At 46.9% G+C, this 23479-nt stretch overlaps 16 non-coding genes across 16 annotated transcripts; 11 read left to right on the forward strand and 5 right to left on the reverse strand.

The window, feature by feature from the left end:
- The first annotated feature begins 311 nt into the window (after window positions 1-311).
- TRNAT-UGU (transfer RNA threonine (anticodon UGU)) lies at window positions 312-383 on the forward strand. The gene has a single exon. It is a non-coding gene; the product is annotated as a tRNA-Thr (tRNA).
- Window positions 384-3404: 3021 nt separating this feature from the next.
- TRNAI-UAU (transfer RNA isoleucine (anticodon UAU)) lies at window positions 3405-3499 on the reverse strand. The gene is made up of 2 exons: window positions 3462-3499; window positions 3405-3440 (listed from the first exon to the last, which is right to left on the reverse strand). It is a non-coding gene; the product is annotated as a tRNA-Ile (tRNA).
- Window positions 3500-3791: 292 nt separating this feature from the next.
- Window positions 3792-3873, forward strand: TRNAS-GCU (transfer RNA serine (anticodon GCU)). Its single transcript has one exon. It is a non-coding gene; the product is annotated as a tRNA-Ser (tRNA).
- A 1116-nt stretch (window positions 3874-4989) lies between these two features.
- TRNAT-UGU (transfer RNA threonine (anticodon UGU)) lies at window positions 4990-5061 on the forward strand. Its single transcript has one exon. It is a non-coding gene; the product is annotated as a tRNA-Thr (tRNA).
- Window positions 5062-8083: 3022 nt separating this feature from the next.
- Window positions 8084-8178, reverse strand: TRNAI-UAU (transfer RNA isoleucine (anticodon UAU)). The gene is made up of 2 exons: window positions 8141-8178; window positions 8084-8119 (listed from the first exon to the last, which is right to left on the reverse strand). It is a non-coding gene; the product is annotated as a tRNA-Ile (tRNA).
- A 292-nt stretch (window positions 8179-8470) lies between these two features.
- TRNAS-GCU (transfer RNA serine (anticodon GCU)) lies at window positions 8471-8552 on the forward strand. Its single transcript has one exon. It is a non-coding gene; the product is annotated as a tRNA-Ser (tRNA).
- Window positions 8553-9668: 1116 nt separating this feature from the next.
- TRNAT-UGU (transfer RNA threonine (anticodon UGU)) lies at window positions 9669-9740 on the forward strand. The gene has a single exon. It is a non-coding gene; the product is annotated as a tRNA-Thr (tRNA).
- Window positions 9741-12761: 3021 nt separating this feature from the next.
- TRNAI-UAU (transfer RNA isoleucine (anticodon UAU)) lies at window positions 12762-12856 on the reverse strand. Its single transcript has 2 exons — window positions 12819-12856; window positions 12762-12797 (listed from the first exon to the last, which is right to left on the reverse strand). It is a non-coding gene; the product is annotated as a tRNA-Ile (tRNA).
- Window positions 12857-13148: 292 nt separating this feature from the next.
- On the forward strand, window positions 13149-13230 carry TRNAS-GCU (transfer RNA serine (anticodon GCU)). The gene has a single exon. It is a non-coding gene; the product is annotated as a tRNA-Ser (tRNA).
- A 1116-nt stretch (window positions 13231-14346) lies between these two features.
- Window positions 14347-14418, forward strand: TRNAT-UGU (transfer RNA threonine (anticodon UGU)). The gene has a single exon. It is a non-coding gene; the product is annotated as a tRNA-Thr (tRNA).
- Window positions 14419-17602: 3184 nt separating this feature from the next.
- TRNAI-UAU (transfer RNA isoleucine (anticodon UAU)) lies at window positions 17603-17697 on the reverse strand. Its single transcript has 2 exons — window positions 17660-17697; window positions 17603-17638 (listed from the first exon to the last, which is right to left on the reverse strand). It is a non-coding gene; the product is annotated as a tRNA-Ile (tRNA).
- Window positions 17698-17989: 292 nt separating this feature from the next.
- On the forward strand, window positions 17990-18071 carry TRNAS-GCU (transfer RNA serine (anticodon GCU)). The gene has a single exon. It is a non-coding gene; the product is annotated as a tRNA-Ser (tRNA).
- Window positions 18072-19187: 1116 nt separating this feature from the next.
- TRNAT-UGU (transfer RNA threonine (anticodon UGU)) lies at window positions 19188-19259 on the forward strand. Its single transcript has one exon. It is a non-coding gene; the product is annotated as a tRNA-Thr (tRNA).
- A 1158-nt stretch (window positions 19260-20417) lies between these two features.
- On the reverse strand, window positions 20418-20512 carry TRNAI-UAU (transfer RNA isoleucine (anticodon UAU)). Its single transcript has 2 exons — window positions 20475-20512; window positions 20418-20453 (listed from the first exon to the last, which is right to left on the reverse strand). It is a non-coding gene; the product is annotated as a tRNA-Ile (tRNA).
- A 292-nt stretch (window positions 20513-20804) lies between these two features.
- Window positions 20805-20886, forward strand: TRNAS-GCU (transfer RNA serine (anticodon GCU)). The gene has a single exon. It is a non-coding gene; the product is annotated as a tRNA-Ser (tRNA).
- A 1116-nt stretch (window positions 20887-22002) lies between these two features.
- TRNAT-UGU (transfer RNA threonine (anticodon UGU)) lies at window positions 22003-22074 on the forward strand. The gene has a single exon. It is a non-coding gene; the product is annotated as a tRNA-Thr (tRNA).
- Window positions 22075-23479: the final 1405 nt, after the last annotated feature.

Consider the following 23479-nt stretch of genomic DNA (forward strand, 5'->3'; position numbering starts at 1 on the left):
GTATGACTGTTGACATATGTCTGCCCCACAGAGACAGATCACTTCTAATAAGTGAGTTCTCTATCTGTCACTGATTGTGGACATAATAACTAGAGCTATCAGTATGGTCATAAATGTGAATACTCTTATGTTCTCAAATCAAAATGGAGTTTTTCCTACTTCCAAGAAAAGTGTCTTAAGCATGCTCTTCAATTTGTGCACGCATGTAGACATTCAAATGCAACTGCATTTCCATACAGAGTCTCAAAATCATAGATATCTTCATACCGCAGTAAGAATACATGAAGCGATTTACATACTGCAGGCAGGCTGGCCTTGTAGCTCAGTGGCAGAGCACTGGTCTTGTAAACCAGGGGTCATGAGTTCAAGCCTCATCAGGGCCTTTTTATATGTGAGTTTCTGTATGTTGTTTCCAAGTCATTCTTTCTAGGAGTCACACCTTGTCTTAAGTTTGCTTATTGACAAGCTTCCCTTTCCTGCTTTCATCGTATCAAGAAGACTTCATGAAAACCATTGAACCATAAACTATCGCCTCACCCCTTCCGATCGCCTGACGAACGCCTGACAAACGCCATTCTCACCCCGCCGGGCAAGCCCTGCCGGGCAAAGCCAAATAAGCCATGCATATTTGAAGTTCCTTTGAAAGTCAGAGCGAGGACTATGACCTCTGTTCAGACTGAGTCTGCATCCACAGAAAGCAGACCCTCCAGGATATCGCGATTTCGCGATTTGCCGCGAAATTGGCACTTTAGTAAAAATGCCGCGATTTTTACAAAAGTGCCCGCGAAATCGGCACTTTTCGTAGAAATCGCGGCATTTTTACCAAAGCCGCTATATCCTGGGGGGGTCTGACTTACTTTGTTTATTGGGGCGGGCGGGAAGGACACAGAAGCACGAAAGAATAACATTCCGGGCTTTCTTAATGGGGCATTAGCAGCTCACTCAGCTCACAATCGATAGAAGCGCACAGACCGACCCGGGGCCTGCAGGTGGCCAGAGGCTGGGGGGCATTTATCTTCCAGAGGGCGGGGGGGGAGGAGTAGAGACAAGGTGCGGGTGTCTGCTGGAGAGGAGCGGCGTGCCTTGCAGTGTGTGTGTGTCTGCCCTGTGTACAGACTGCGCTGCCTGTGATGTGGGGTGAGCGTGAACACCGCTGCAGGGCGGGCCGGGGGGCTCGAAGTGGACACCCGACCCCCCACCCTGAAGACAAGCCTCAGTGTAATCCCGAGATTCCTCTCGGTAATGAGCTCTGGAGCCGGGGGGTCTCGGGAGGGAAATGAAACAAACACGAGGATTGTGATGGGATTGGATTCCCAGCAGGAAGCAGGGGCTCGCACCTCCACCGCCCCCCATACGGCAGAGAACCCACAGCACTGAACTCCTCTTGCTTCACAGATAAAATTGGCAGTAAACCTAGGTCTGAAATGCAAAGGCAGGTAATGAGCTTCAAAAGGAAATACGCTCATTATGGATAAACGATAATTAGAGTCAAATGTTCAAGTGTCCTAAACGATAAAGCCATGCTACAATTTCTACCGGCCCCTTGAAGATATCCTCAAGACAGTCTTGATACTATCAACAAATCACGTTGCAATGTCAGCAACTACAGAGCAGCACATCGGAATAAGTGCTACTTTCAAATTGCACATTATCTAGCATCGAAAAGTGTGTCACTTTCACTTAAAAGCCTGAGTAATCACCGATGTGAGTAGCAATGGAAGACAGCCTATTGCAGCCTGTGCCTACTTTTGCCCTATCCAGTAGCAGTGGAGCACAAAGGTAAAGAGGGGGAGCAAGAATGAAAACTGAGGGTATGGGGCAGGTGAGACGAGAAAGAAGGGGTGAAAGAGAGGGGGAGTGAGCAAAGAAGTCACAGGTGGGATAGAAGTAAAGGGTAGTAGGGGGTGAGAGAAACTGGGCGAATGAAAGTGAAAGGTAGAGAAAAGTAGAGAGGAGTGAGCAGGAGAGAAAGAGGGAGGGTGAATGCGCGAGAAATAGGGCGAGAGAGGAAGGGGAAGAAAGACAGTGTCTGGTAGAACGAAAGTATGAGAGTTAGAGAGAGAAGAGCGGGCTAGGAAGGGAGAGAGGGCGACAAGAGAGAACTAGAGAGGCAGGTTGCTAGAGAGATACGAAGATGGAAAGAGAGAGGGACGGGGGGAGAAGAGACTGGGCTGATGAGAGAGATATCGATAAGGAGAGAAAGATGTGTGTGTATGCGTGAGAGAGAGGATGAGTGAATGAGGCACAGAAAGGAGGGGGCATGAGAAACAGAAAGCTGAATGGGACAGTGGAAAGAGTGAATTAGGAAGGAAGATAGAGGAGCTAAAAGCGGCAAAACACAACTAAGAGAGGGAGAATTGGGAGGCAGAAAGAGCGTTAGGAAGGGCGGGTGACGGATGAGGTCACTGGAGGCCGCTTTATGAAGGTCCAAGGCCAAATGAAATGCCGCAAAATTGCCGCTAAATTTCCATATTTGTGCCGCTAAATTTCCATTTTTGTGCCGCTAAATTTGCTAATCCATGCCGCTATATCCTGGGGGGTCTGAGAAAGGATGAAATAAGGATCTAGAAATTTCACCAAGGAGATGTGAACTTCATCCCCCTTAAAATACTTTTCCTCCCAGATGCCCCGGCTCTTAGTCAAATGAGGTTAATCTTCAAAACCCCACCCCCACTAACCATAAATATCCGACTCTCCTGCTGTCCATTCAAATGATACAAGGTATCTTGTACATAGAGAGAATGTGAGAAAAAGCAGAATCGCTTCATAGATTTGGTGACCTTGGATGGGTGGGCTGGATAAAGAAGTGAACCTGATTTCGGGAAAAGGAGTATCGTGATGGGGATGAGGAAAAGAGAACATGGACCACATTCACAAGTTAGAGAAATAAATATATTAGGTTGAATGGTTTTAAAAAGTTAACTTTGAGCATAAATTGTTTTTTTAAACTGCAAAGAATAAAAAAAATCAATGTGGGATTGGAGGCACAATCTGAGCAGAAAGCACCATAAGCTGCTATGGTGCAACTCTTATGTTGACTAGAAACATTAATATGATGACGCTCTTCTTTTGATATGTATTTCAGTTAAATTTTATTGTAAGTAGCTGATACAGCACTGTTTGCAGCTCCTCAGTATATGGTTATCCCGTGACAACAATGTTTTCATCATATTTATTATTCTACAAATGTATTTTTAAATGCACTGATGTGGTGTTTGCATGCTATGCAAGACGGCACATCATGGAATGTTTATAAGGAGCATCGAATAGGATTGTGATATTTGCACCTGGAAGAGTCGGACACGCAGATCCTGAAAAGAAATAAAAACTCTCTAGCAAGGGACGTCTTTCCCCTGAGTTTAATCTTTACTTTTAGTGAAATGGTTTATGAAAAACCAGTAAGCTGCTCCAGGTGAGGCTCGAACTCACAACCTCGGCATGCCTCAATGCAAGTACTGCTGTATAAGTACCGCGCGCTAACCGATTGCGCCACTGGAGCTCACTGTTCTCATACCTCCCCAGTTGAGCCATCTAGAGCTGAACAAGTAGATACTGGCACTGCTCCCTTATTCACTGTGCAAGATCGACTCACATGCTAGCATGTCATCATGACTATTAAAAACTACAGTCCTAATGGAACAGATTTGATAATTCTGCTATATCATGTGCTCTGTCTATTGAACACCACATATATTTGCCAGTTCTGACACAGTCTAGGAGAAACTTATGATTATTTGTAATTAGCACATCGTAAGAATTTCCTAAAAAATGAAACATAGTCACCTAAGGCAGACGAGGTGGCCGAGTGGTTAAGGCGATGGACTGCTAATCCATTGTGCTCTGCACGCGTGGGTTCGAATCCCACCTTCGTCGGAACGACATCAGACACTCTTTTGAAGGTGGGCATGTCTTGTAGTACAATTACACTCTCTTTAAAGACACAGCCATAATCCACTAGAAGGGCCCAACTGACTATTCCATTTTGGCAATTATGTCAAATTAAGGGAAGTGTTTTGTGCTTAATTGAAATTAGATCTTTCATGAAGTGTCCAGAGGATTGCCTTTCCCTCACTCCTGGCCTTCTAACTAACCCTGGTCGTAGTGGGCGTAGTGGGGCTCCGCGGAGCTACGCGGAGTGGGCGAGAAGCTACGCCCACTCCCGCACTCCGCGTAGCCCCACTACGCACCTCCCTCCCGCTCTCCCCTACATACATTATTTAAGCAACTACCCTTAATAAAACAATTTTAAAGCACTTACCGTGTCCGGGGCTCGTCCGGGGCTCCCTCTTGGAATAGCGTCGTCCTGGATACCAATGCCCATGCGCGGGAGGCCGCGCATGCGCATTGGTATCCAGGAAGGGACGCTATTCCAAGAGGGAGCCCCGGAAGAGCCCCGGACATGGTAAGTGCTTTAAAAATTGTTTTATTAAGGTTAGTTGCTTAAATAATGTATGTAGGGGAGGGCGGGAGGGAGGTGGGTGGCGGCCGAATCGGCTACGCACACGGAGTGGGCGTAGTGTTGCCGGCTACGCTGTCTACGCAAAATGCGTAGAAGGCAACACTACGCCTACTCCGTGGGCGTAGCCGATTCGGACGCCCAGGGTTACTTCTAACCAGTTTGGATAGATAGACTGATAAGAAAGCAGCTCTTACTCCTAAAGTTTCAGCCATCTCAAGTGTATGACTGTTGACATATGTCTGCCCCACAGAGACAGATCACTTCTAATAAGTGAGTTCTCTATCTGTCACTGATTGTGGACATAATAACTAGAGCTATCAGTATGGTCATAAATGTGAATACTCTTATGTTCTCAAATCAAAATGGAGTTTTTCCTACTTCCAAGAAAAGTGTCTTAAGCATGCTCTTCAATTTGTGCACGCATGTAGACATTCAAATGCAACTGCATTTCCATACAGAGTCTCAAAATCATAGATATCTTCATACCGCAGTAAGAATACATGAAGCGATTTACATACTGCAGGCAGGCTGGCCTTGTAGCTCAGTGGCAGAGCACTGGTCTTGTAAACCAGGGGTCATGAGTTCAAGCCTCATCAGGGCCTTTTTATATGTGAGTTTCTGTATGTTGTTTCCAAGTCATTCTTTCTAGGAGTCACACCTTGTCTTAAGTTTGCTTATTGACAAGCTTCCCTTTCCTGCTTTCATCGTATCAAGAAGACTTCATGAAAACCATTGAACCATAAACTATCGCCTCACCCCTTCCGATCGCCTGACGAACGCCTGACAAACGCCATTCTCACCCCGCCGGGCAAGCCCTGCCGGGCAAAGCCAAATAAGCCATGCATATTTGAAGTTCCTTTGAAAGTCAGAGCGAGGACTATGACCTCTGTTCAGACTGAGTCTGCATCCACAGAAAGCAGACCCTCCAGGATATCGCGATTTCGCGATTTGCCGCGAAATTGGCACTTTAGTAAAAATGCCGCGATTTTTACAAAAGTGCCCGCGAAATCGGCACTTTTCGTAGAAATCGCGGCATTTTTACCAAAGCCGCTATATCCTGGGGGGGTCTGACTTACTTTGTTTATTGGGGCGGGCGGGAAGGACACAGAAGCACGAAAGAATAACATTCCGGGCTTTCTTAATGGGGCATTAGCAGCTCACTCAGCTCACAATCGATAGAAGCGCACAGACCGACCCGGGGCCTGCAGGTGGCCAGAGGCTGGGGGGCAATTTATCTTCCAGAGGGCGGGGGGGGAGGAGTAGAGACAAGGTGCGGGTGTCTGCTGGAGAGGAGCGGCGTGCCTTGCAGTGTGTGTGTGTCTGCCCTGTGTACAGACTGCGCTGCCTGTGATGTGGGGTGAGCGTGAACACCGCTGCAGGGCGGGCCGGGGGGCTCGAAGTGGACACCCGACCCCCCACCCTGAAGACAAGCCTCAGTGTAATCCCGAGATTCCTCTCGGTAATGAGCTCTGGAGCCGGGGGGTCTCGGGAGGGAAATGAAACAAACACGAGGATTGTGATGGGATTGGATTCCCAGCAGGAAGCAGGGGCTCGCACCTCCACCGCCCCCCATACGGCAGAGAACCCACAGCACTGAACTCCTCTTGCTTCACAGATAAAATTGGCAGTAAACCTAGGTCTGAAATGCAAAGGCAGGTAATGAGCTTCAAAAGGAAATACGCTCATTATGGATAAACGATAATTAGAGTCAAATGTTCAAGTGTCCTAAACGATAAAGCCATGCTACAATTTCTACCGGCCCCTTGAAGATATCCTCAAGACAGTCTTGATACTATCAACAAATCACGTTGCAATGTCAGCAACTACAGAGCAGCACATCGGAATAAGTGCTACTTTCAAATTGCACATTATCTAGCATCGAAAAGTGTGTCACTTTCACTTAAAAGCCTGAGTAATCACCGATGTGAGTAGCAATGGAAGACAGCCTATTGCAGCCTGTGCCTACTTTTGCCCTATCCAGTAGCAGTGGAGCGCAAAGGTAAAGAGGGGGAGCAAGAATGAAAACTGAGGGTATGGGGCAGGTGAGACGAGAAAGAAGGGGTGAAAGAGAGGGGGAGTGAGCAAAGAAGTCACAGGTGGGATAGAAGTAAAGGGTAGTAGGGGGTGAGAGAAACTGGGCGAATGAAAGTGAAAGGTGGAGAAAAGTAGAGAGGAGTGAGCAGGAGAGAAAGAGGGAGGGTGAATGCGCGAGAAATAGGGCGAGAGAGGAAGGGGAAGAAAGACAGTGTCTGGTAGAACGAAAGTATGAGAGTTAGAGAGAGAAGAGCGGGCTAGGAAGGGAGAGAGGGCGACAAGAGAGAACTAGAGAGGCAGGTTGCTAGAGAGATACGAAGATGGAAAGAGAGAGGGACGGGGGGAGAAGAGACTGGGCTGATGAGAGAGATATCGATAAGGAGAGAAAGATGTGTGTGTATGCGTGAGAGAGAGGATGAGTGAATGAGGCACAGAAAGGAGGGGGCATGAGAAACAGAAAGCTGAATGGGACAGTGGAAAGAGTGAATTAGGAAGGAAGATAGAGGAGCTAAAAGCGGCAAAACACAACTAAGAGAGGGAGAATTGGGAGGCAGAAAGAGCGTTAGGAAGGGCGGGTGACGGATGAGGTCACTGGAGGCCGCTTTATGAAGGTCCAAGGCCAAATGAAATGCCGCAAAATTGCCGCTAAATTTCCATATTTGTGCCGCTAAATTTCCATTTTTGTGCCGCTAAATTTGCTAATCCATGCCGCTATATCCTGGGGGGTCTGAGAAAGGATGAAATAAGGATCTAGAAATTTCACCAAGGAGATGTGAACTTCATCCCCCTTAAAATACTTTTCCTCCCAGATGCCCCGGCTCTTAGTCAAATGAGGTTAATCTTCAAAACCCCACCCCCACTAACCATAAATATCCGACTCTCCTGCTGTCCATTCAAATGATACAAGGTATCTTGTACATAGAGAGAATGTGAGAAAAAGCAGAATCGCTTCATAGATTTGGTGACCTTGGATGGGTGGGCTGGATAAAGAAGTGAACCTGATTTCGGGAAAAGGAGTATCGTGATGGGGATGAGGAAAAGAGAACATGGACCACATTCACAAGTTAGAGAAATAAATATATTAGGTTGAATGGTTTTAAAAAGTTAACTTTGAGCATAAATTGTTTTTTTAAACTGCAAAGAATAAAAAAAATCAATGTGGGATTGGAGGCACAATCTGAGCAGAAAGCACCATAAGCTGCTATGGTGCAACTCTTATGTTGACTAGAAACATTAATATGATGACGCTCTTCTTTTGATATGTATTTCAGTTAAATTTTATTGTAAGTAGCTGATACAGCACTGTTTGCAGCTCCTCAGTATATGGTTATCCCGTGACAACAATGTTTTCATCATATTTATTATTCTACAAATGTATTTTTAAATGCACTGATGTGGTGTTTGCATGCTATGCAAGACGGCACATCATGGAATGTTTATAAGGAGCATCGAATAGGATTGTGATATTTGCACCTGGAAGAGTCGGACACGCAGATCCTGAAAAGAAATAAAAACTCTCTAGCAAGGGACGTCTTTCCCCTGAGTTTAATCTTTACTTTTAGTGAAATGGTTTATGAAAAACCAGTAAGCTGCTCCAGGTGAGGCTCGAACTCACAACCTCGGCATGCCTCAATGCAAGTACTGCTGTATAAGTACCGCGCGCTAACCGATTGCGCCACTGGAGCTCACTGTTCTCATACCTCCCCAGTTGAGCCATCTAGAGCTGAACAAGTAGATACTGGCACTGCTCCCTTATTCACTGTGCAAGATCGACTCACATGCTAGCATGTCATCATGACTATTAAAAACTACAGTCCTAATGGAACAGATTTGATAATTCTGCTATATCATGTGCTCTGTCTATTGAACACCACATATATTTGCCAGTTCTGACACAGTCTAGGAGAAACTTATGATTATTTGTAATTAGCACATCGTAAGAATTTCCTAAAAAATGAAACATAGTCACCTAAGGCAGACGAGGTGGCCGAGTGGTTAAGGCGATGGACTGCTAATCCATTGTGCTCTGCACGCGTGGGTTCGAATCCCACCTTCGTCGGAACGCCATCAGACACTCTTTTGAAGGTGGGCATGTCTTGTAGTACAATTACACTCTCTTTAAAGACACAGCCATAATCCACTAGAAGGGCCCAACTGACTATTCCATTTTGGCAATTATGTCAAATTAAGGGAAGTGTTTTGTGCTTAATTGAAATTAGATCTTTCATGAAGTGTCCAGAGGATTGCCTTTCCCTCACTCCTGGCCTTCTAACTAACCCTGGTCGTAGTGGGCGTAGTGGGGCTCCGCGGAGCTACGCGGAGTGGGCGAGAAGCTACGCCCACTCCCGCACTCCGCGTAGCCCCACTACGCACCTCCCTCCCGCTCTCCCCTACATACATTATTTAAGCAACTACCCTTAATAAAACAATTTTAAAGCACTTACCGTGTCCGGGGCTCGTCCGGGGCTCCCTCTTGGAATAGCGTCGTCCTGGATACCAATGCCCATGCGCGGGAGGCCGCGCATGCGCATTGGTATCCAGGAAGGGACGCTATTCCAAGAGGGAGCCCCGGAAGAGCCCCGGACATGGTAAGTGCTTTAAAAATTGTTTTATTAAGGTTAGTTGCTTAAATAATGTATGTAGGGGAGGGCGGGAGGGAGGTGGGTGGCGGCCGAATCGGCTACGCACACGGAGTGGGCGTAGTGTTGCCGGCTACGCTGTCTACGCAAAATGCGTAGAAGGCAACACTACGCCTACTCCGTGGGCGTAGCCGATTCGGACGCCCAGGGTTACTTCTAACCAGTTTGGATAGATAGACTGATAAGAAAGCAGCTCTTACTCCTAAAGTTTCAGCCATCTCAAGTGTATGACTGTTGACATATGTCTGCCCCACAGAGACAGATCACTTCTAATAAGTGAGTTCTCTATCTGTCACTGATTGTGGACATAATAACTAGAGCTATCAGTATGGTCATAAATGTGAATACTCTTATGTTCTCAAATCAAAATGGAGTTTTTCCTACTTCCAAGAAAAGTGTCTTAAGCATGCTCTTCAATTTGTGCACGCATGTAGACATTCAAATGCAACTGCATTTCCATACAGAGTCTCAAAATCATAGATATCTTCATACCGCAGTAAGAATACATGAAGCGATTTACATACTGCAGGCAGGCTGGCCTTGTAGCTCAGTGGCAGAGCACTGGTCTTGTAAACCAGGGGTCATGAGTTCAAGCCTCATCAGGGCCTTTTTATATGTGAGTTTCTGTATGTTGTTTCCAAGTCATTCTTTCTAGGAGTCACACCTTGTCTTAAGTTTGCTTATTGACAAGCTTCCCTTTCCTGCTTTCATCGTATCAAGAAGACTTCATGAAAACCATTGAACCATAAACTATCGCCTCACCCCTTCCGATCGCCTGACGAACGCCTGACAAACGCCATTCTCACCCCGCCGGGCAAGCCCTGCCGGGCAAAGCCAAATAAGCCATGCATATTTGAAGTTCCTTTGAAAGTCAGAGCGAGGACTATGACCTCTGTTCAGACTGAGTCTGCATCCACAGAAAGCAGACCCTCCAGGATATCGCGATTTCGCGATTTGCCGCGAAATTGGCACTTTAGTAAAAATGCCGCGATTTTTACAAAAGTGCCCGCGAAATCGGCACTTTTCGTAGAAATCGCGGCATTTTTACCAAAGCCGCTATATCCTGGGGGGGTCTGACTTACTTTGTTTATTGGGGCGGGCGGGAAGGACACAGAAGCACGAAAGAATAACATTCCGGGCTTTCTTAATGGGGCATTAGCAGCTCACTCAGCTCACAATCGATAGAAGCGCACAGACCGACCCGGGGCCTGCAGGTGGCCAGAGGCTGGGGGGCATTTATCTTCCAGAGGGCGGGGGGGGAGGAGTAGAGACAAGGTGCGGGTGTCTGCTGGAGAGGAGCGGCGTGCCTTGCAGTGTGTGTGTGTCTGCCCTGTGTACAGACTGCGCTGCCTGTGATGTGGGGTGAGTGTGAACACCGCTGCAGGGCGGGCCGGGGGGCTCGAAGTGGACACCCGACCCCCCACCCTGAAGACAAGCCTCAGTGTAATCCCGAGATTCCTCTCGGTAATGAGCTCTGGAGCCGGGGGGTCTCGGGAGGGAAATGAAACAAACACGAGGATTGTGATGGGATTGGATTCCCAGCAGGAAGCAGGGGCTCGCACCTCCACCGCCCCCCATACGGCAGAGAACCCACAGCACTGAACTCCTCTTGCTTCACAGATAAAATTGGCAGTAAACCTAGGTCTGAAATGCAAAGGCAGGTAATGAGCTTCAAAAGGAAATACGCTCATTATGGATAAACGATAATTAGAGTCAAATGTTCAAGTGTCCTAAACGATAAAGCCATGCTACAATTTCTACCGGCCCCTTGAAGATATCCTCAAGACAGTCTTGATACTATCAACAAATCACGTTGCAATGTCAGCAACTACAGAGCAGCACATCGGAATAAGTGCTACTTTCAAATTGCACATTATCTAGCATCGAAAAGTGTGTCACTTTCACTTAAAAGCCTGAGTAATCACCGATGTGAGTAGCAATGGAAGACAGCCTATTGCAGCCTGTGCCTACTTTTGCCCTATCCAGTAGCAGTGGAGCGCAAAGGTAAAGAGGGGGAGCAAGAATGAAAACTGAGGGTATGGGGCAGGTGAGACGAGAAAGAAGGGGTGAAAGAGAGGGGGAGTGAGCAAAGAAGTCACAGGTGGGATAGAAGTAAAGGGTAGTAGGGGGTGAGAGAAACTGGGCGAATGAAAGTGAAAGGTGGAGAAAAGTAGAGAGGAGTGAGCAGGAGAGAAAGAGGGAGGGTGAATGCGCGAGAAATAGGGCGAGAGAGGAAGGGGAAGAAAGACAGTGTCTGGTAGAACGAAAGTATGAGAGTTAGAGAGAGAAGAGCGGGCTAGGAAGGGAGAGAGGGCGACAAGAGAGAACTTGAGAGGCAGGTTGCTAGAGAGATACGAAGATGGAAAGAGAGAGGGACGGGGGGAGAAGAGACTGGGCTGATGAGAGAGATATCGATAAGGAGAGAAAGATGTGTGTGTATGCGTGAGAGAGAGGATGAGTGAATGAGGCACAGAAAGGAGGGGGCATGAGAAACAGAAAGCTGAATGGGACAGTGGAAAGAGTGAATTAGGAAGGAAGATAGAGGAGCTAAAAGCGGCAAAACACAACTAAGAGAGGGAGAATTGGGAGGCAGAAAGAGCGTTAGGAAGGGCGGGTGACGGATGAGGTCACTGGAGGCCGCTTTATGAAGGTCCAAGGCCAAATGAAATGCCGCAAAATTGCCGCTAAATTTCCATATTTGTGCCGCTAAATTTCCATTTTTGTGCCGCTAAATTTGCTAATCCATGCCGCTATATCCTGGGGGGTCTGAGAAAGGATGAAATAAGGATCTAGAAATTTCACCAAGGAGATGTGAACTTCATCCCCCTTAAAATACTTTTCCTCCCAGATGCCCCGGCTCTTAGTCAAATGAGGTTAATCTTCAAAACCCCACCCCCACTAACCATAAATATCCGACTCTCCTGCTGTCCATTCAAATGATACAAGGTATCTTGTACATAGAGAGAATGTGAGAAAAAGCAGAATCGCTTCATAGATTTGGTGACCTTGGATGGGTGGGCTGGATAAAGAAGTGAACCTGATTTCGGGAAAAGGAGTATCGTGATGGGGATGAGGAAAAGAGAACATGGACCACATTCACAAGTTAGAGAAATAAATATATTAGGTTGAATGGTTTTAAAAAGTTAACTTTGAGCATGAATTGTTTTTTTAAACTGCAAAGAATAAAAAAAATCAATGTGGGATTGGAGGCACAATCTGAGCAGAAAGCACCATAAGCTGCTATGGTGCAACTCTTATGTTGACTAGAAACATTAATATGATGACGCTCTTCTTTTGATATGTATTTCAGTTAAATTTTATTGTAAGTAGCTGATACAGCACTGTTTGCAGCTCCTCAGTATATGGTTATCCCGTGACAACAATGTTTTCATCATATTTATTATTCTACAAATGTATTTTTAAATGCACTGATGTGGTGTTTGCATGCTATGCAAGACGGCACATCATGGAATGTTTATAAGGAGCATCGAATAGGATTGTGATATTTGCACCTGGAAGAGTCGGACACGCAGATCCTGAAAAGAAGTAAAAACTCTCTAGCAAGGGCCGTCTTTCCCCTGAGTTTAATCTTTACTTTTAGTGAAATGGTTTATGAAAAACCAGTAAGCTGCTCCAGGTCAGGCTCGAACTCACAACCTCGGCATGCCTCAATGCAAGTACTGCTGTATAAGTACCGCGCGCTAACCAATTGCGCCACTGGAGCTCACTGTTCTCATACCTCCCCAGTTGAGCCATCTAGAGCTGAACAAGTAGATACTGGCACTGCTCCCTTATTCACTGTGCAAGATCGACTCACATGCTAGCATGTCATCATGACTATTAAAAACTACAGTCCTAATGGAACAGATTTGATAATTCTGCTATATCATGTGCTCTGTCTATTGAACACCACATATATTTGCCAGTTCTGACACAGTCTAGGAGAAACTTATGATTATTTGTAATTAGCACATCGTAAGAATTTCCTAAAAAATGAAACATAGTCACCTAAGGCAGACGAGGTGGACGAGTGGTTAAGGCGATGGACTGCTAATCCATTGTGCTCTGCACGCGTGGGTTCGAATCCCACCTTCGTCGGAACGCCATCAGACACTCTTTTGAAGGTGGGCATGTCTCGTAGTACAATTACACTCTCTTTCAAGACACAGCCATAATCCACTAGAAGGGCCCAACTGACTATTCCATTTTGGCAATTATGTCAAATTAAGGGAAGTGTTTTGTGCTTAATTGAAATTAGATCTTTCATGAAGTGTCCAGAGGATTGCCTTTCCCTCACTCCTGGCCTTCTAACTAACCCTGGTCGTAGTGGGCGTAGTGGGGCTCCGCGGAGCTACGCGGAGTGGGCGAGAAGCTACGACCACTCCCGCACTCCGCGTAGCCCCACTACGCACCTCCCTCCCGCTCTCCCCTACATACATTATTTAAGCAACTACCCTTAATAAAACAATTTTAAAGCACTTACCGTGTCCGGGGCTCGTCCGGGGCTCCCTCTTGGAATAGCGTCGTCCTGGATACCAATGCCCATGCGCGGGAGGCCGCGCATGCGCATTGGTATCCAGGAAGGGACGCTATTCCAAGAGGGAGCCCCGGAAGAGCCCCGGACATGGTAAGTGCTTTAAAAATTGTTTTATTAAGGTTAGTTGCTTAAATAATGTATGTAGGGGAGGGCGGGAGGGAGGTGGGTGGCGGCCGAATCGGCTACGCACACGGAGTGGGCGTAGTGTTGCCGGCTACGCTGTCTACGCAAAATGCGTAGAAGGCAACACTACGCCTACTCCGTGGGCGTAGCCGATTCGGACGCCCAGGGTTACTTCTAACCAGTTTGGATAGATAGACTGATAAGAAAGCAGCTCTTACTCCTAAAGTTTCAGCCATCTCAAGTGTATGACTGTTGACATATGTCTGCCCCACAGAGACAGATCACTTCTAATAAGTGAGTTCTCTATCTGTCACTGATTGTGGACATAATAACTAGAGCTATCAGTATGGTCATAAATGTGAATACTCTTATGTTCTCAAATCAAAATGGAGTTTTTCCTACTTCCAAGAAAAGTGTCTTAAGCATGCTCTTCAATTTGTGCACGCATGTAGACATTCAAATGCAACTGCATTTCCATACAGAGTCTCAAAATCATAGATATCTTCATACCGCAGTAAGAATACATGAAGCGATTTACATACTGCAGGCAGGCTGGCCTTGTAGCTCAGTGGCAGAGCACTGGTCTTGTAAACCAGGGGTCATGAGTTCAAGCCTCATCAGGGCCTTTTTATATGTGAGTTTCTGTATGTTGTTTCCAAGTCATTCTTTCTAGGAGTCACACCTTGTCTTAAGTTTGCTTATTGACAAGCTTCCCTTTCCTGCTTTCATCGTATCAAGAAGACTTCATGAAAACCATTGAACCATAAACTATCGCCTCACCCCTTCCGATCGCCTGACAAACGCCATTCTCACCCCGCCGGGCAAGCCCTGCCGGGCAAAGCCAAATAAGCCAAGCATATTTGAAGTTCCTTTGAAAGTCAGAGCGAGGACTATGACCTCTGTTCAGACTGAGTCTGCATCCACAGAAAGCAGACCCTCCAGGATATCGCGATTTCGCGATTTGCCGCGAAATTGGCACTTTAGTAAAAATGCCGCGATTTTTACAAAAGTGCCCGCGAAATCGGCACTTTTCGTAGAAATCGCGGCATTTTTACCAAAGCCGCTATATCCTGGGGGGGTCTGACTTACTTTGTTTATTGGGGCGGGCGGGAAGGACACAGAAGCACGAAAGAATAACATTCCGGGCTTGCTTAATGGGGCATTAGCAGCTCACTCAGCTCACAATCGATAGAAGCGCACAGACCGACCCGGGGCCTGCAGGTGGCCAGAGGCTGGGGGCATCTATCTTCCGGAGGGGGCGGAGCAGAGAGCAAGAGGTGTCTGCTGGAGGGGGGCGGCGTGCTTTGCAGTGTGTGTGTGTGTGCCCTGTGTACAGACTGCGCTCTGTGATGTGGGGTGCGTATGGACACCGCTGCAGGGCGGGCCGGGGGCTGCAGGTGGCCAGAGGCTGGGGGGCATTTATCTTCCAGAGGGCGGGGGGGAGGAGTAGAGACAAGGTGGGGGTGTCTGCTGGAGAGGAGCGGCGTGCCTTGCAGTGTGTGTGTGTCTGCCCTGTGTACAGACTGCGCTGCCTGTGATGTGGGGTGAGCGTGAACACCGCTGCAGGGCGGGCCGGGGGGCTCGAAGTGGACACCCGACCCCCCACCCTGAAGACAAGCCTCAGTGTAATCCCGAGATTCCTCTCGGTAATGAGCTCTGGAGCCGGGGGGTCTCGGGAGGGAAATGAAACAAACACGAGGATTGTGATGGGATTGGATTCCCAGCAGGAAGCAGGGGCTCGCACCTCCACCGCCCCCCATACGGCAGAGAACCCACAGCACTGAACTCCTCTTGCTTCACAGATAAAATTGGCAGTAAACCTAGGTCTGAAATGCAAAGGCAGGTAATGAGCTTCAAAAGGAAATACGCTCATTATGAATAAACGATAATTAGAGTCAAATGTTCAAGTGTCCTAAACGATAAAGCCATGCTACAATTTCTACCGGCCCCTTGAAGATATCCTCAAGACAGTCTTCATACTATCAACAAATCACGTTGCAACGTCAGCAACTACAGAGCAGCACATCGGAATAAGTGCTACTTTCAAATTGCACATTATCTAGCATCGAAAAGTGTGTCACTTTCACTTAAAAGCCTAAGTAATCACCGATGTGAGTAGCAATGGAAGACAGCCTATTGCAGCCTGTGCCTACTTTTGCCCTATCCAGTAGCAGTGGAGCGCAAAGGTAAAGAGGGGGAGCAAGAATGAAAACTGAGGGTATGGGGCAGGTGAGACGAGAAAGAAGGGGTGAAAGAGAGGGGGAGTGAGCAAAGAAGTCACAGGTGGGATAGAAGTAAAGGGTAGTAGGGGGTGAGAGAAACTGGGCGAATGAAAGTGAAAGGTGGAGAAAAGTAGAGAGGAGTGAGCAGGAGAGAAAGAGGGAGGGTGAATGCGCGAGAAATAGGGCGAGAGAGGAAGGGGAAGAAAGACAGTGTCTGGTAGAACGAAAGTATGAGAGTTAGAGAGAGAAGAGCGGGCTAGGAAGGGAGAGAGGGCGACAAGAGAGAACTAGAGAGGCAGGTTGCTAGAGAGATACGAAGATGGAAAGAGAGAGGGACGGGGGGAGAAGAGACTGGGCTGATGAGAGAGATATCGATAAGGAGAGAAAGATGTGTGTGTATGCGTGAGAGAGAGGATGAGTGAATGAGGCACAGAAAGGAGGGGGCATGAGAAACAGAAAGCTGAATGGGACAGTGGAAAGAGTGAATTAGGAAGGAAGATAAGGAGCTAAAAGCGGCAAAACACAACTAAGAGAGGGAGAATTGGGAGGCAGAAAGAGCGTTAGGAAGGGCGGGTGACGGATGAGGTCACTGGAGGCCGCTTTATGAAGGTCCAGGGCCAAATGAAATGCCGCAAAATTGCCGCTAAATTTCCATATTTGTGCCGCTAAATTTCCATTTTTGTGCCGCTAAATTTGCTAATCCATGCCGCTATATCCTGGGGGGTCTGAGAAAGGATGAAATAAGGATCTAGAAATTTCACCAAGGAGATGTGAACTTCATCCCCCTTAAAATACTTTTCCTCCCAGATGCCCCGGCTCTTAGTCAAATGAGGTTAATCTTCAAAACCCCACCCCCACTAACCATAAATATCCGACTCTCCTGCTGTCCATTCAAATGATACAAGGTATCTTGTACATAGAGAGAATGTGAGAAAAAGCAGAATCGCTTCATAGATTTGGTGACCTTGGATGGGTGGGCTGGATAAAGAAGTGAACCTGATTTCGGAAAAAGGAGTATCGTGATGGGGATGAGGAAAAGAGAACATGGACCACATTCACAAGTTAGAGAAATAAATATATTAGGTTGAATGGTTTTAAAAAGTTAACTTTGAGCATGAATTGTTTTTTTAAACTGCAAAGAATAAAAAAAATCAATGTGGGATTGGAGGCACAATCTGAGCAGAAAGCACCATAAGCTGCTATGGTGCAACTCTTATGTTGACTAGAAACATTAATATGATGACGCTCTTCTTTTGATATGTATTTCAGTTAACTTTTATTGTAAGTAGCTGATACAGCACTGTTTGCAGCTCCTCAGTATATGGTTATCCCGTGACAACAATGTTTTCATCATATTTATTATTCTACAAATGTATTTTTAAATGCACTGATGTGGTGTTTGCATGCTATGCAAGACGGCACATCATGGAATGTTTATAAGGAGCATCGAATAGGATTGTGATATTTGCACCTGGAAGAGTCGGACACGCAGATCCTGAAAAGAAGTAAAAACTCTCTAGCAAGGGCCGTCTTTCCCCTGAGTTTAATCTTTACTTTTAGTGAAATGGTTTATGAAAAACCAGTAAGCTGCTCCAGGTGAGGCTCAAACTCACAACCTCGGCATGCCTCAATGCAAGTACTGCTGTATAAGTACCGCGCGCTAACCGATTGCGCCACTGGAGCTCACTGTTCTCATACCTCCCCAGTTGAGCCATCTAGAGCTGACCAAGTAGATACTGGCACTGCTCCCTTATTCACTGTGCAAGATCGACTCACATGCTAGCATGTTATCATGACTATTAAAAACTACAGTCCTAACGGAACAGATTTGATAATTCTGCTATATCATGTGCTCTGTCTATTGAACACCACATATATTTGCCAGTTCTGACACAGTCTAGGAGAAACTTATGATTATTTGTAATTAGCACATCGTAAGAATTTCCTAAAAAATGAAACATAGTCACCTAAGGCAGACGAGGTGGCCGAGTGGTTAAGGCAATGGACTGCTAATCCATTGTGCTCTGCACGCGTGGGTTCGAATCCCACCTTCGTCGGAACGCCATCAGACACTCTTTTGAAGGTGGGCATGTCTCGTAGTACAATTACACTCTCTTTCAAGACACAGCCATAATCCACTAGAAGGGCCCAACTGACTATTCCATTTTGGCAATTATGTCAAATTAAGGGAAGTGTTTTGTGCTTAATTGAAATTAGATCTTTCATGAAGTGTCCAGAGGATTGCCTTTCCCTCACTCCTGGCCTTCTAACTAACCCTGGTCATAGTGGGCGTAGTGGGGCTCCGCGGAGCTACGCGGAGTGGGCGAGAAGCTACGCCCACTCCCGCACTCCGCGTAGCCCCACTACGCACCTCCCTCCCGCTCTCCCCTACATACATTATTTAAGCAACTACCCTTAATAAAACAATTTTAAAGCACTTACCGTGTCCGGGGCTCGTCCGGGGCTCCCTCTTGGAATAGCGTCGTCCTGGATACCAATGCGCATGCGCGGGAGGCCGCGCATGCGCATTGGTATCCAGGAAGGGACGCTATTCCAAGAGGGAGCCCCGGAAGAGCCCCGGACATGGTAAGTGCTTTAAAAATTGTTTTATTAAGGTTAGTTGCTTAAATAATGTATGTAGGGGAGGGCGGGAGGGAGGCGGGTGGCGGCCGAATCGGCTACGCACACGGAGTGGGCGTAGTGTTGCCGGCTACGCTGTCTACGCAAAATGCGTAGAAGGCAACACTACGCCTACTCCGTGGGCGTAGCCGATTCGGACGCCCAGGGTTACTTCTAACCAGTTTGGATAGATAGACTGATAAGAAAGCAGCTCTTACTCCTAAAGTTTCAGCCATCTCAAGTGTATGACTGTTGACATATGTCTGCCCCACAGAGACAGATCACTTCTAATAAGTGAGTTCTCTATCTGTCACTGATTGTGGACATACTAACTAGAGCTATCAGTATGGTCATAAATGTGAATACTCTTATGTTCTCAAATCAAAATGGAGTTTTTCCTACTTCCAAGAAAAGTGTCTTAAGCATGCTCTTCAATTTGTGCACGCATGTAGACATTCAAATGCAACTGCATTTCCATACAGAGTCTCAAAATCATAGATATCTTCATACCGCAGTAAGAATACATGAAGCGATTTACATACTGCAGGCAGGCTGGCCTTGTAGCTCAGTGGCAGAGCACTGGTCTTGTAAACCAGGGGTCATGAGTTCAAGCCTCATCAGGGCCTTTTTATATGTGAGTTTCTGTATGTTGTTTCCAAGTCATTCTTTCTAGGAGTCACACCTTGTCTTAAGTTTGCTTATTGACAAGCTTCCCTTTCCTGCTTTCATCGTATCAAGAAGACTTCATGAAAACCATTGAACCATAAACTATGGCCTCACCCCTTCCGATCGCCTGACAAACGCCATTCTCACCCCGCCGGGCAAGCCCTGCCAGGCAAAGCCAAATAAGCCATGCATATTTGAAGTTCCTTTGAAAGTCAGAGCGAGGACTATGACCTCTGTTCCGACTGAGTCTGCATCCACAGAAAGGATGAAATAAGGATCTAGAAATTTCACCAAGGAGATGTGAACTTCATCCCCCTTAAAATACTTTTCCTCCCAGATGCCCCGGCTCTTAGTCAAATGAGGTTAATCTTCAAAACCCCACCCCCACTAACCATAAATATCCGACTCTCCTGCTGTCCATTCAAATGATACAAGGTATCTTGTACATAGAGAGAATGTGAGAAAAAGCAGAATCTCTTCATAGATTTGGTGACCTTGGATGGGTGGGCTGGATAAAGAAGTGAACCTGATTTCGGGAAAAGGAGTATCGTGATGGGGATGAGGAAAAGAGAACATGGACCACATTCACAAGTTAGAGAAATAAATATATTAGGTTGAATGGTTTTAAAAAGTTAACTTTGAGCATGAATTGTTTTTTTAAACTGCAAAGAATAAAAAAAATCAATGTGGGATTGGAGGCATAATCTGAGCAGAAAGCACCATAAGCTGCTATGGTGCAACTCTTATGTTGACTAGAAACATTAATATGATGACGCTCTTCTTTTGATATGTCTTTCAGTTAAATTTTATTGTAAGTAGCTGATACAGCACTGTTTGCAGCTCCTCAGTATATGGTTATCCCGTGACAACAATGTTTTCATCATATTTATTATTCTACAAATGTATTTTTAAATGCACTGATGTGGTGTTTGCATGCTATGCAAGACGGCACATCATGGAATGTTTATAAGGAGCATCGAATAGGATTGTGATATTTGCACCTGGAAGAGTCGGACACGCAGATCCTGAAAAGAAGTAAAAACTCTCTAGCAAGGGCCGTCTTTCCCCTGAGTTTAATCTTTACTTTTAGTGAAATGGTTTATGAAAAACCAGTAAGCTGCTCCAGGTGAGGCTCGAACTCACAACCTCAGCATGCCTCAATGCAAGTACTGCTGTATAAGTACCGCGCGCTAACCGATTGCGCCACTGGAGCTCACTGTTCTCATACCTCCCCAGTTGAGCCATCTAGAGCTGACCAAGTAGATACTGGCACTGCTCCCTTATTCACTGTGCAAGATCGACTCACATGCTAGCATGTTATCATGACTATTAAAAACTACAGTCCTAATGGAACAGATTTGATAATTCTGCTATATCATGTGCTCTGTCTATTGAACACCACATATATTTGCCAGTTCTGACACAGTCTAGGAGAAACTTATGATTATTTGTAATTAGCACATCGTAAGAATTTCCTAAAAAATGAAACATAGTCACCTAAGGCAGACGAGGTGGCCGAGTGGTTAAGGCGATGGACTGCTAATCCATTGTGCTCTGCACGCGTGGGTTCGAATCCCACCTTCGTCGGAACGCCATCAGACACTCTTTTGAAGGTGGGCATGTCTCGTAGTACAATTACACTCTCTTTCAAGACACAGCCATAATCCACTAGAAGGGCCCAACTGACTATTCCATTTTGGCAATTATGTCAAATTAAGGGAAGTGTTTTGTGCTTAATTGAAATTAGATCTTTCATGAAGTGTCCAGAGGATTGCCTTTCCCTCACTCCTGGCCTTCTAACTAACCCTGGTCGTAGTGGGCGTAGTGGGGCTCCGCGGAGCTACGCGGAGTGGGCGAGAAGCTACGCCCACTCCCGCACTCCGCGTAGCCCCACTACGCACCTCCCTCCCGCTCTCCCCTACATACATTATTTAAGCAACTACCCTTAATAAAACAATTTTAAAGCACTTACCATGTCCGGGGCTCGTCCGGGGCTCCCTCTTGGAATAGCGTCGTCCTGGATACCAATGCCCATGCGCGGGAGGCCGCGCATGCGCATTGGTATCCAGGAAGGGACGCTATTCCTAGAGGGAGCCCCGGAAGAGCCCCGGACATGGTAAGTGCTTTAAAAATTGTTTTATTAAGGTTAGTTGCTTAAATAATGTATGTAGGGGAGGGCGGGAGGGAGGTGGGTGGCGGCCGAATCGGCTACGCACACGGAGTGGGCGTAGTGTTGCCGGCTACGCTGTCTACGCAAAATGCGTAGAAGGCAACACTACGCCTACTCCGTGGGCGTAGCCGATTCGGACGCCCAGGGTTACTTCTAACCAGTTTGGATAGATAGACTGATAAGAAAGCAGCTCTTACTCCTAAAGTTTCAGCCATCTCAAGTGTATGACTGTTGACATATGTCTGCCCCACAGAGACAGATCACTTCTAATAAGTGAGTTCTCTATCTGTCACTGATTGTGGACATACTAACTAGAGCTATCAGTATGGTCATAAATGTGAATACTCTTATGTTCTCAAATCAAAATGGAGTTTTTCCTACTTCCAAGAAAAGTGTCTTAAGCATGCTCTTCAATTTGTGCACGCATGTAGACATTCAAATGCAACTGCATTTCCATACAGAGTCTCAAAATCATAGATATCTTCATACCGCAGTAAGAATACATGAAGCGATTTACATACTGCAGGCAAGCTGGCCTTGTAGCTCAGTGGCAGAGCACTGGTCTTGTAAACCAGGGGTCATGAGTTCAAGCCTCATCAGGGCCTTTTTATATGTGAGTTTCTGTATGTTGTTTCCAAGTCATTCTTTCTAGGAGTCACACCTTGTCTTAAGTTTGCTTATTGACAAGCTTCCCTTTCCTGCTTTCATCGTATCAAGAAGACTTCATGAAAACCATTGAACCATAAACTATCGCCTCACCCCTTCCGATCGCCTGACGAACGCCTGACAAACGCCATTCTCACCCCGCCGGGCAAGCCCTGCCGGGCAAAGCCAAATAAGCCATGCATATTTGAAGTTCCTTTGAAAGTCAGAGCGAGGACTATGACCTCTGTTCAGACTGAGTCTGCATCCACAGAAAGCAGACCCTCCAGGATATCGCGATTTCGCGATTTCGCGATTTGCCGCGAAATTGGCACTTTAGTAAAAATGCCGCGATTTTTACAAAAGTGCCCGCGAAATCGGCACTTTTCGTAGAAATCGCGGCATTTTTACCAAAGCCGCTATATCCTGGGGGGGTCTGACTTACTTTGTTTATTGGGGCGGGCGGGAAGGACACAGAAGCACGAAAGAATAACATTCCGGGCTTGCTTAATGGGGCATTAGCAGCTCACTCAGCTCACAATCGATAGAAGCGCACAGACCGACCCGGGGCCTGCAGGTGGCCAGAGGCTGGGGGCATCTATCTTCCGGAGGGGGCGGGGCAGAGAGCAAGAGGTGTCTGCTGGAGGGGGGCGGTGTGCTTTGCAGTGTGTGTGTGTGTGCCCTGTGTACAGACTGCGCTCTGTGATGTGGGGTGCGTATGGACACCGCTGCAGGGCGGGCCGGGGGCTGCAGGTGGCCAGAGGCTGGGGGGCATTTATCTTCCAGAGGGCGGGGGGGAGGAGTAGAGACAAGGTGGGGGTGTCTGCTGGAGAGGAGCGGCGTGCCTTGCAGTGTGTGTGTGTCTGCCCTGTGTACAGACTGCGCTGCCTGTGATGTGGGGTGAGCGTGAACACCGCTGCAGGGCGGGCCGGGGGGCTCGAAGTGGACACCCGACCCCCCACCCTGAAGACAAGCCTCAGTGTAATCCCGAGATTCCTCTCGGTAATGAGCTCTGGAGCCGGGGGGTCTCGGGAGGGAAATGAAACAAACACGAGGATTGTGATGGGATTGGAATCCCAGCAGGAAGCAGGGGCTCGCACCTCCACCGCCCCCCATACGGCAGAGAACCCACAGCACTGAACTCCTCTTGCTTCACAGATAAAATTGGCAGTAAACCTAGGTCTGAAATGCAAAGGCAGGTAATGAGCTTCAAAAGGAAATACGCTCATTATGGATAAACGATAATTAGAGTCAAATGTTCAAGTGTCCTAAACGATAAAGCCATGCTACAATTTCTACCGGCCCCTTGAAGATATCCTCAAGACAGTCTTGATACTATCAACAAATCACGTTGCAACGTCAGCAACT

This window comes from Lissotriton helveticus, chromosome 5_1, assembly GCF_964261635.1.
Source record: "Lissotriton helveticus chromosome 5_1, aLisHel1.1, whole genome shotgun sequence".
Taxonomy (NCBI): Eukaryota; Metazoa; Chordata; class Amphibia; order Caudata; family Salamandridae; genus Lissotriton; species Lissotriton helveticus.